Below are 8,629 nucleotides of genomic sequence, written 5' to 3'. Positions count from 1 at the left end.
TTGTGAGTTGGGTCTCCTGTGCACTTTGACTAAGGATCGCTAATTAAATTATCAATAATATGAAATTGTTGACTATGTAGAACCTTCTATTCTCATAGGATTTGGAATAGAGCCATTAAAGCAGACAGGTCACTATTGACATCTGAAAGGTGCTTATGATCCTGTCAGAGGTTTATCACTGTTATTCCACCGCGATCACAGAGGACCTTTCACATGATGTTGCACTGCACTATTCCAGACTTTCCATCCCCATCAATTATGCTTTCAAACGCAATCATACTCTCAATCCAAATCATTACTTTGTACTGTATGTCTTCCCTCCCAAAGCTAGCAGAAGGCACATGGACATTCACAGACCTCTCAACATACACGTGATAATCATAGTTTCTAGTCTATTTTTAAAATGCAGTCTCATCTTGTTCAAAAAGTGGACACTCATTTTAGGCAGTTTGTTCAGTTCCAGGACCACTTGTGAGCATTTCGGTTGGAACCCTCCTGAGAATAGTGCACATCAATTAGAGGGAGGCCATTACTGATTCATCATCAAGGAGAGACAATAATGGTCGATTGTAAGCCTCGTTTTACTCTTGAAACCTACTTATGATTACATTTGATTAATAAAGATGCAGCTTGCATTTTATAACCTTTTTTTATTTTTATTTTTTTATAAAGTACTTGTATCACTGAATATGAATCAGCAGACAAGAAAATGATGGTACTACACCTGTCTCGAAGATTTGATTAAAGGGTTCAGGGGACCTTAATCAGATAATTGAATCTTTATTTTATCATATAAACCCTATTTGGTGGTTTGAAGTTCATCTGTGCAATGTGAATCCTACTAATTCAGTCATTGTTAAATAAAATTTCCCACTGTTAAATTGCATTACCAGCCTAACATGATTCCCAAAAATCTTCTTAAGAAAAAAAGTTTAAGATATGTCCATAAATTCTAAGGAAGAATAAAAACATTTTTGGAATGCAAAAAAATACTAACAACTCTCAATAAAGGTAACCATTTATTTATTTTAAGTAGAAAGTTGCACCTTGCAATCAAAAGAAAAATTATGTCAAAAGATTTGTTTGTTTAATGGCATTCACTCAATAAGCTCAATGATGAAAGTATATTTTATAGGTTTAATTGTGTATAATTGTGTAATACTTATTCCTTAGTTTACACAAACCAATAAATTCATTAAACATCTTAATTTGTGTATTTAAAACAAGTTGGAGGTTATCCTTATTATTTATGTCTTGTTTTGTTTTTACTCTCAATTTTGAATTCTCAAGTTTGAACAATCCCTACAAGACCAAAGAAAATAATATTATTAAGTAATATTTTTGGAAATACAAAACATCTTAACTTTTTTTTCCCTAATTTAGAAAAATAAGAAGAAAATGGCAGTTAAGAACTTTTTTATACTTAAGAATGTTTTGTGAATCCAGCCCCTGTAGCCTGTCCCAGCATAATGTAAAACCTTTACATCTTTAAACCTTACATAATTTTTTTCCAATAGGAAACCTCACTAGATGTCAAAGGTTTAGACGCCTTCCTGCTCATCAAAGGCAACAAGAAACATCTGCTCTACCTCCACAGTGGGTAGAGATTCCTTTGAGTACCAAATCTTCCATTTTATTTTTGTCTTTGTGAGTGACACAGTTCTGGCAAGGCCTCCTCTCTGGCTGCTGTGGGCCGTATGGTTGAGGCTGGGTCAGGGATGGGGCGGTCAGTCGTGACAGGCCCACCTGCTCTTGCCTGGGCTGGATGGACGGCACCAGCTGTTTCTGAATGTAGCGAGTCTGGGCAGCTGCCTCGCTGAAAACCCAGAGCACATCTCCAGCCGTTCCCACTGACATTCTGCAATTACGCACACCCACTAAAAGAGAGGAGGAGAATAAACAAGGGGTTGCGGGTGAGACGAGGAGAAACAAAGGGCAGCGGTTCACTAGTGGTCAACCCCCGACCTCGATCATTAACTAATGTTAAGAGTCGTAATTGCATAATCAGAGCTGACCTATAAGCTTTTTCACTTTTTTGTCTGGCCATGTCTTACATACAACATCGCATAATTGGAAGAGACTCATTGTTGTGTCTCTTCAGTCATCAGTATTATCAAACAGAAGGATTTGTGTAGTACATCTAGTTTTATACCCACAGGAAATGCATTTTCCTTCAAATCTGATTGTTTGAAACTCTCTTTTTTCTCTCTCTCTCTTTCTGGACTGAAACAGTCAATCAATACTGCGACAGATACTTGGTGATATTAGCAGTGCGAGCAATCATTAAAACAAATCTTATTTGAGTGCTAATTGTTATTAAGGCCTTTTAGCTTAATAGATTTTTCGTCTTTTCCATTTACATTTAAATCATAGCATTTCCCTGTAGCTCAATTCAAGCACATGTTAATGTGTAGGATGAGGATGTAAATTGGCAAAACTACAATCTCAACAGCAGGGATATTCATCTGATTTACACATAGACAAATGCAATCTGGTTCAGTTCCCTTTTTGAAAGACTGTGCCTTCTGTAAGAAGCTGTCCTTTACACTCACAAATTACTTGTCCTGAAGTAGGTTCATATAAGTTTAGCAATATAGCATGCAAGTGGTTACAAAGATCACAAAGGAATTGGCTTTTAAAATTCCCATTTACACTGAACCATGAGAATCCACAACAGTGTTTTCTACTCTTGCTGTTCAGATCCATTCTTTCTGGAGGCATGATTGAGATCAGAAGCAACTAGACTAGATCAGATGAAGTATGTCCTCAACATATTGCAAATTTGAACTAGGTTAAAAGATAGTGAGAATGTGTAACTCACAGCTGTTACAATGACAGCATGCTACACTTAAAGGGTAACTCTTGCCAAATTGCAACCTAGGTTATTTTTGTTAATCTACCCGAGTCAAACATTCGTGTAAAAGCATAATTAGAATGGAAGCGCCACTTTTAAGATTGACCGTATTTTTGTTTTCGGTCAAAATGCCTTTTATAATGTGAGTGCTAGTATAGGGGCACTACAATGATAGCATCAAAATCGCTATTTTTAAAACACTAAGAAGGCTCGACACAACATGAAACTGTGCTTGAAGCCACCGGAAACACTAACTGATAAAGTGAGTCGTACAAAACCTTTCTTTTTTAGTAAACTTTGTGTACACAAACAATGTTGTCAATGCTCGAGTTCATGCACATCAAGCACAGTTTCATGTTGTGTCGAGCCTCCTTAGTGTTTTAAAAAAAGCAATTTTGATGCTATCACTATAGTGCCTCTAGCACCCATTCAAAAGGCATTTTGACCGAAAACGAAAATACGGTCAATCTTAAAAGTGGCGTTTCCATTCTAATTATGCTTTTACACGAATGTTTGCAAAATTATGTTGCAATTTGGCGAGAGTTCAAAATCTCCAAATCTTGAAGAACAAAACATGCTGAAAAGAACTGATACCTCAGTATACTCATTATTAGCTATTATTTCATTATTATGTTGATAAAGTTTTTGTAGATTGTTAATGCACTTTAAATTTAATGAATGTGGAAAACTGTTTGCCAACAGCAACTGTATGCCATACTTCATGACGAAATACTGATTATAAAGACATTATTTAAATATATAGTTGTTCAAAATGTTTTAAGCTGAATAAAACGTGTTCTTGTTATTCAAAAAAAATCAGCTTTTATTTGTCATTGACATTTTTTTTTTTTTTTTGAGCTGGCTGTAGCCAGTTGCTGTGACTTGAAGAGTTGAGTGAATTTTGATTTATGACATCAATTTGTTCTCCCATAGTGATACATGACATTGCAGTGCACTTCTCTCAAGTAAAATGGAAGTTGCGATAGGATTTCCCTCCCTATTGTGATGCATATAAGTGAAACTGCTACTCAAATAAGAAAAAATGTAGGGCTGGATTTGATTTTGTTCTTCGGGAATTGATTGGATCGTTGGGGTTTGCTATTACATAGTATTTTTTTAAATAAAGATGGTGTCTGAAAGTTACAGTTGGTGGACAGTTTGTGTGTATATGTTTTTGATGAATGTTTTCCACTTCTGATGTAATTTCTAGCGAGAAATTACTATTGTAGAAATGAAATATTTGCTTAGTTAAGACCAAAGCTTTCTTTATTTTGCTGTGGATATTTATCCTGTTACGCTGCCTCAGAAGTCTGTCTGAAATCAGTTTTGTGAGGTATCTTCATGTGCAAATGCTGCCTACAAAGTCATTGCCTGATAAGACAGCAAGGCAACAAGCCAGCTGTCTACGTTTTCGGACACAGCCATTGTCTCGTCTTCACGCCCCCAAAAAAACCGTCATCAGAGAAGAGAGGTCACTGTAAGAGCGATGTTTTGAATTAAGATTACGAGGGCACAAGATTGTTCACAAAAATAATGATGTGCACGGAAAAATACTTTATAATAAAAACTTGCAATATTCCATTACAAATTATTTGTTTATTTGTTTTGTGTTTAATCAGACTGGACACTTCCTGTACATTCTTTTTTTAGGGGTGTTTTAGGGCATCTAAACCTTCTTTCTTTCTTTTTTAAATCTAGAGGCATTACTGCTGAAACACAAATTAAATTCTGTGCAAAGGTTATTTAGGTACTACATAGGAAAAAGGAAGAGACACATATTAAAAGGAACACCATAAAATGTCAACTCCTCACCACAATCTGGAATTTTCCCTTTTTTTCCCCTCTCATGACTGTTTCAATGAAGTGGCAGACCAATACTATCTAATGAAAAAACATCCTTCCTTTTTTTTTTACACCATGTCTGTTGTTGACTTGACCTGTACAAGATTTAGTGCGTATAGCTTAACCCTCACAAATTGGTAAGTGAACCAGCTGACAAAGGTTAATTTAGTGATAGCACAACAGTTAACCGTGTGTCAGAGTTTTCAGCTAAAATGAGAATTACACCAATAAATAAGACAATAATTATGAGGTGGTTATAGTGGTTCTTCACTCCAGTGCCACATACAATTCTGTTTTGTTCTCCGCAGGAGTCTTATGAACTCTTTAAAGGACAAAGCCCTCTGAAATCTTGCTTCTGTGTTCCTTTGAGCCCAGAGCACAGTGCGAGAGCACATACTATCTCAAGTTACCACAGTGACCAGGCTTATGGGTGAGATGGTTTCCATAATGACAGAGCATATCATTCACCCAGAAGCGAATTAGCAGAAGTTTTTTAGAAACTAGTTAGCAACGTCCATTTTTAAAAGACACAGTTCAGTTCCATATACTTTTTTCATTTATTTCTTTATTTATATATACATAGAATATTGTTTAAAAATGTTGTTTAGGGTGAATTCAGGTTAAATGGGACATACGAACAACAAAACTTTTTTGTAATATTACACAATCCAGATAATTTGAGAACATTTTCACTTAGCATTAACTACAATGAGTATCATTCTTGTTTGCTTGGATTAAACTAGGCATTGTTCCAATAGATTCACCCAGTTCTCATTTATTTTTTTTGGCAGCACATTCATGCAACACACCTCTTATGTCATCTCATCACAAAGGTGCTCTGTTGGATCAGGATCTGAAGAGAATCTGCCAATATGGGTAATCCAACATCTATGCCCACAGAATTCTAAAGCAAGCCCATTTTAAGTTTGAAGCACAGAAATCCATGGTTTATAATTGTGGCAAACGTATAAAAGAGTTCTTTAGTGCTGTGTGGCATGAGAATGATTTTCTGACAGTATCAAGAGACCATACTGGCCAGGAAATATACCCGGCTACATCATCGCCGCCACCAGGCTGCACCGTTAATAAAAGCAGCATGGATTCAAACTGTTTATGCCAAATTCTGACCCTACCATCTGCATGTTACAGAACTTGAGATCTTTTTGAGCAGGTGGTCACTTTCACTTAGATAATGCGTCATATTCCAACATTTGGTCAAACACGCAAACACTTTATTGAGCCACATGATTCATTTTGGCTGGAGGTGTTTATAAGCAGGTGTACCATTGATAGTGTATGTATTGTTCTACACCCTGAGAGTACACAACTGCTACTGTGCCGGTACTGTAGGGCGTCCGCCAGTTATCGTTTAATCTCAGTCATTTTTGTTAAAAATAAATAAATAAAATAATATGGTAATTTCAAACAAAGATTAAAAAAAAAAAAAAAAAAAAAAGATGTCCAGCTGATTAATTAATATATCTCTCTGTTAATGAATTATTATTTTAATGGCTCTGTTATGTAGGCATTATAAAGTAGGTAAATACATGTTATTTTAGGCCAGGTTTATAATACAACACTTTTATACAATAAATCCATCTCTATCCACCAAGGGGTCATGGCTTACATATGCCCATATGTTTTGTACAGTATTGCATATGGGGCTGCAGAAACAATTATGCGGTTTCTGTGAAGTGAAAATTTATGGTGGGAAAGTCAGTGTCTGCACACTAATATAATAGCTCCAATTTTTTATTTTACAAATGCAACGTTTTGACCTCTCAGATCATCATCCAGCAAAATGATGAATACCTGATGATGAGGACCTGAGAGCTTGAACCGTTGCATAAAATAGATTCTGAGCTTATAATATTAGTGTTTCGAAATTCACTCTCTTTTCTCACATTTATTAAATTTTTTCCGGCACCTGTACAATTTTAGATGCATATATGGTTACACAATTTCAATAGTCCACTTTAGATATTCTACTAACTATAAGTAACTATGCAACTACTTGTCAACAAACTCATATTAGAATATTAGTTGACTGTTAGGATTAGTAGAATACGTTTACATGCACTTGAGAAGTTACTTTTAGCAGACAGTCTACTTATACTCTAACGAATGATAGTTGACGTAGTTGCAAAGTTACATACAGTTTAATATTTATAAGTTCACTATTTTGGAAAGAAATAACATTTTTTTTAGCATTTGGCAGACACTTTTATCTGAAGTGCAATAAAATCAATTTTATCAGCTGGGAATCAGAATTGCTGGGAATCAAACCCATGACCTTAGTGTTGCTAGCATTCTTTACCAGAAATAAAAGTGTCATTTAAAGACCAAGCAAATTATCTTAGGTCTGTAAATAATCAAAGATGACTTACATTACGCTCTTGTTTCTTCTCTGATAAGAATGAATGGACCTCCTGCAAATTATGTGTTTGTGCCTGACCTTCCTGCAGCCAAGAAATACACCTCTAACTGGAAATGAACACTGTTTAAAAGTATCCAAGGAAATTTTGGGGAATGTAGCCAATTCAATTGCTCATCTATTAGTGAAGACAGGAACATGAGTAATCAGTGGTTCCTCGCCATCAGCGCTAAAACACATATTCAACTGGGACAAGTTACGGCTAAGTCATCGCCAAGTGCTTACGTTTGACATGCATCTGTTGCTCTTGTGGTATTGTGTCCTGAGCTGACCTAACAGACCTTGAGTCCTCTCTTCTGTGGGGTCTTTTGCACATACGCCAAAAGGATTTTATAAAGCATAATTATGCTTGGCCAGAACTTTGATAGAGGAAGTGTTTTATTTATTTTCAGTTCGTTTTATTCTCCAAGCATTTTTAGACCATTCGGCTTGCATGTTGACAACTTTTTTTTTTCTCCAATATGATTTAGCTCGCTGCAGTGTTTTGGCCTTTGTTGGTGGTGGGTGAACAGGACTCTGAGCAAAGGGGCAAAACGCAATTCTGGATGTGATCAAGATTTGATCAATTTCCTTATTGATCGTTACTCACCCATAATGTCCTGTTTGGTATGGGCTATGTGATCACACTTAGTTTAATCCATCTGGTCATTTACATCTGTTAGAGTGAAATGGTCTGAGATGCATCTGAAGCCCAAAGAAGGCCAAGCACAACAAACAAGTTCCATTCTGTTTCACTCTGACGCATAAATAAATGTAATCTTCGAATAAAATTTTCTCTTTGTGTTTTTTCTGATGGCTGAATACTCCTTCTGGATACTCTAAAACATTCCTTCTGATGGATTGCTAGACCAGGGCAAGGTTGCCAGATCTCGCTAGAAAAACAAGCAGGTATGACTAAAATAAGCAACCCAAGTTTATTGTGTTCTGTGGGCATCATGCTGCAAAGAAAACGTCTTTTCTAAAAGTATATAATTTTGAATTTAAACATTTCACACTTAAAACTGGCCAGAAACATGAGAGGAGTAGTAAGTAGAGACCACAAAATATGTAACTGCATTTTGGAAATAACAGTAAAAAATGCAACCCCCACAACTGCCTATATTTTTTACACAACTGTACATACAAAAATGTTGGGGGATGGAGGGGAAGCAAAAAAAACATCCTGACACATTTGATGTTTCAATGCCATATAGGTGTTAAACTTTTTTCTTTTCTTTTTTTACTAAAAATACTACATTCAAATTTTAGAAATTACTTTGTACAGTAAATGTCATTTTCAGTGTAGGCTACTTCAAATTGGAGAATTACTTTGATAAAGAATGTGTATGGTTGTTGAAAGTTGAAAAATACAACTGAGTTACACACAATTTAAAGGGCATGCTTGTTTATATGACTTCCCTTCAGAAAGTGAAACGAGAAGTGAAAGTTGATAACGAGACATGTAGCCATGTGTGAAGTCAAAGGCATATATAGACTTATGGGTATTTCCCTTTTCACTT

At 35.8% G+C, this 8,629-nt stretch overlaps 1 long non-coding RNA gene across 1 annotated transcript; it reads right to left on the bottom strand.

The window, feature by feature from the left end:
• Positions 1-1,006: 1,006 nt before the first annotated feature.
• LOC309502683 lies at positions 1,007-7,321 on the bottom strand. The gene is made up of 2 exons (XR_014207366.1): positions 7,084-7,321; positions 1,007-1,877 (listed from the first exon to the last, which is right to left on the bottom strand). It is a non-coding gene; the product is annotated as an uncharacterized lncRNA (long non-coding RNA).
• Positions 7,322-8,629: the final 1,308 nt, after the last annotated feature.

This window comes from Leuciscus leuciscus (assembly GCF_965113295.1).
Source record: "Leuciscus leuciscus genome assembly, chromosome: 7".
NCBI classification, from domain to species: domain Eukaryota; kingdom Metazoa; phylum Chordata; class Actinopteri; order Cypriniformes; family Leuciscidae; genus Leuciscus; species Leuciscus leuciscus.
This window is presented reverse-complemented; position numbering and strand designations above follow the sequence as displayed.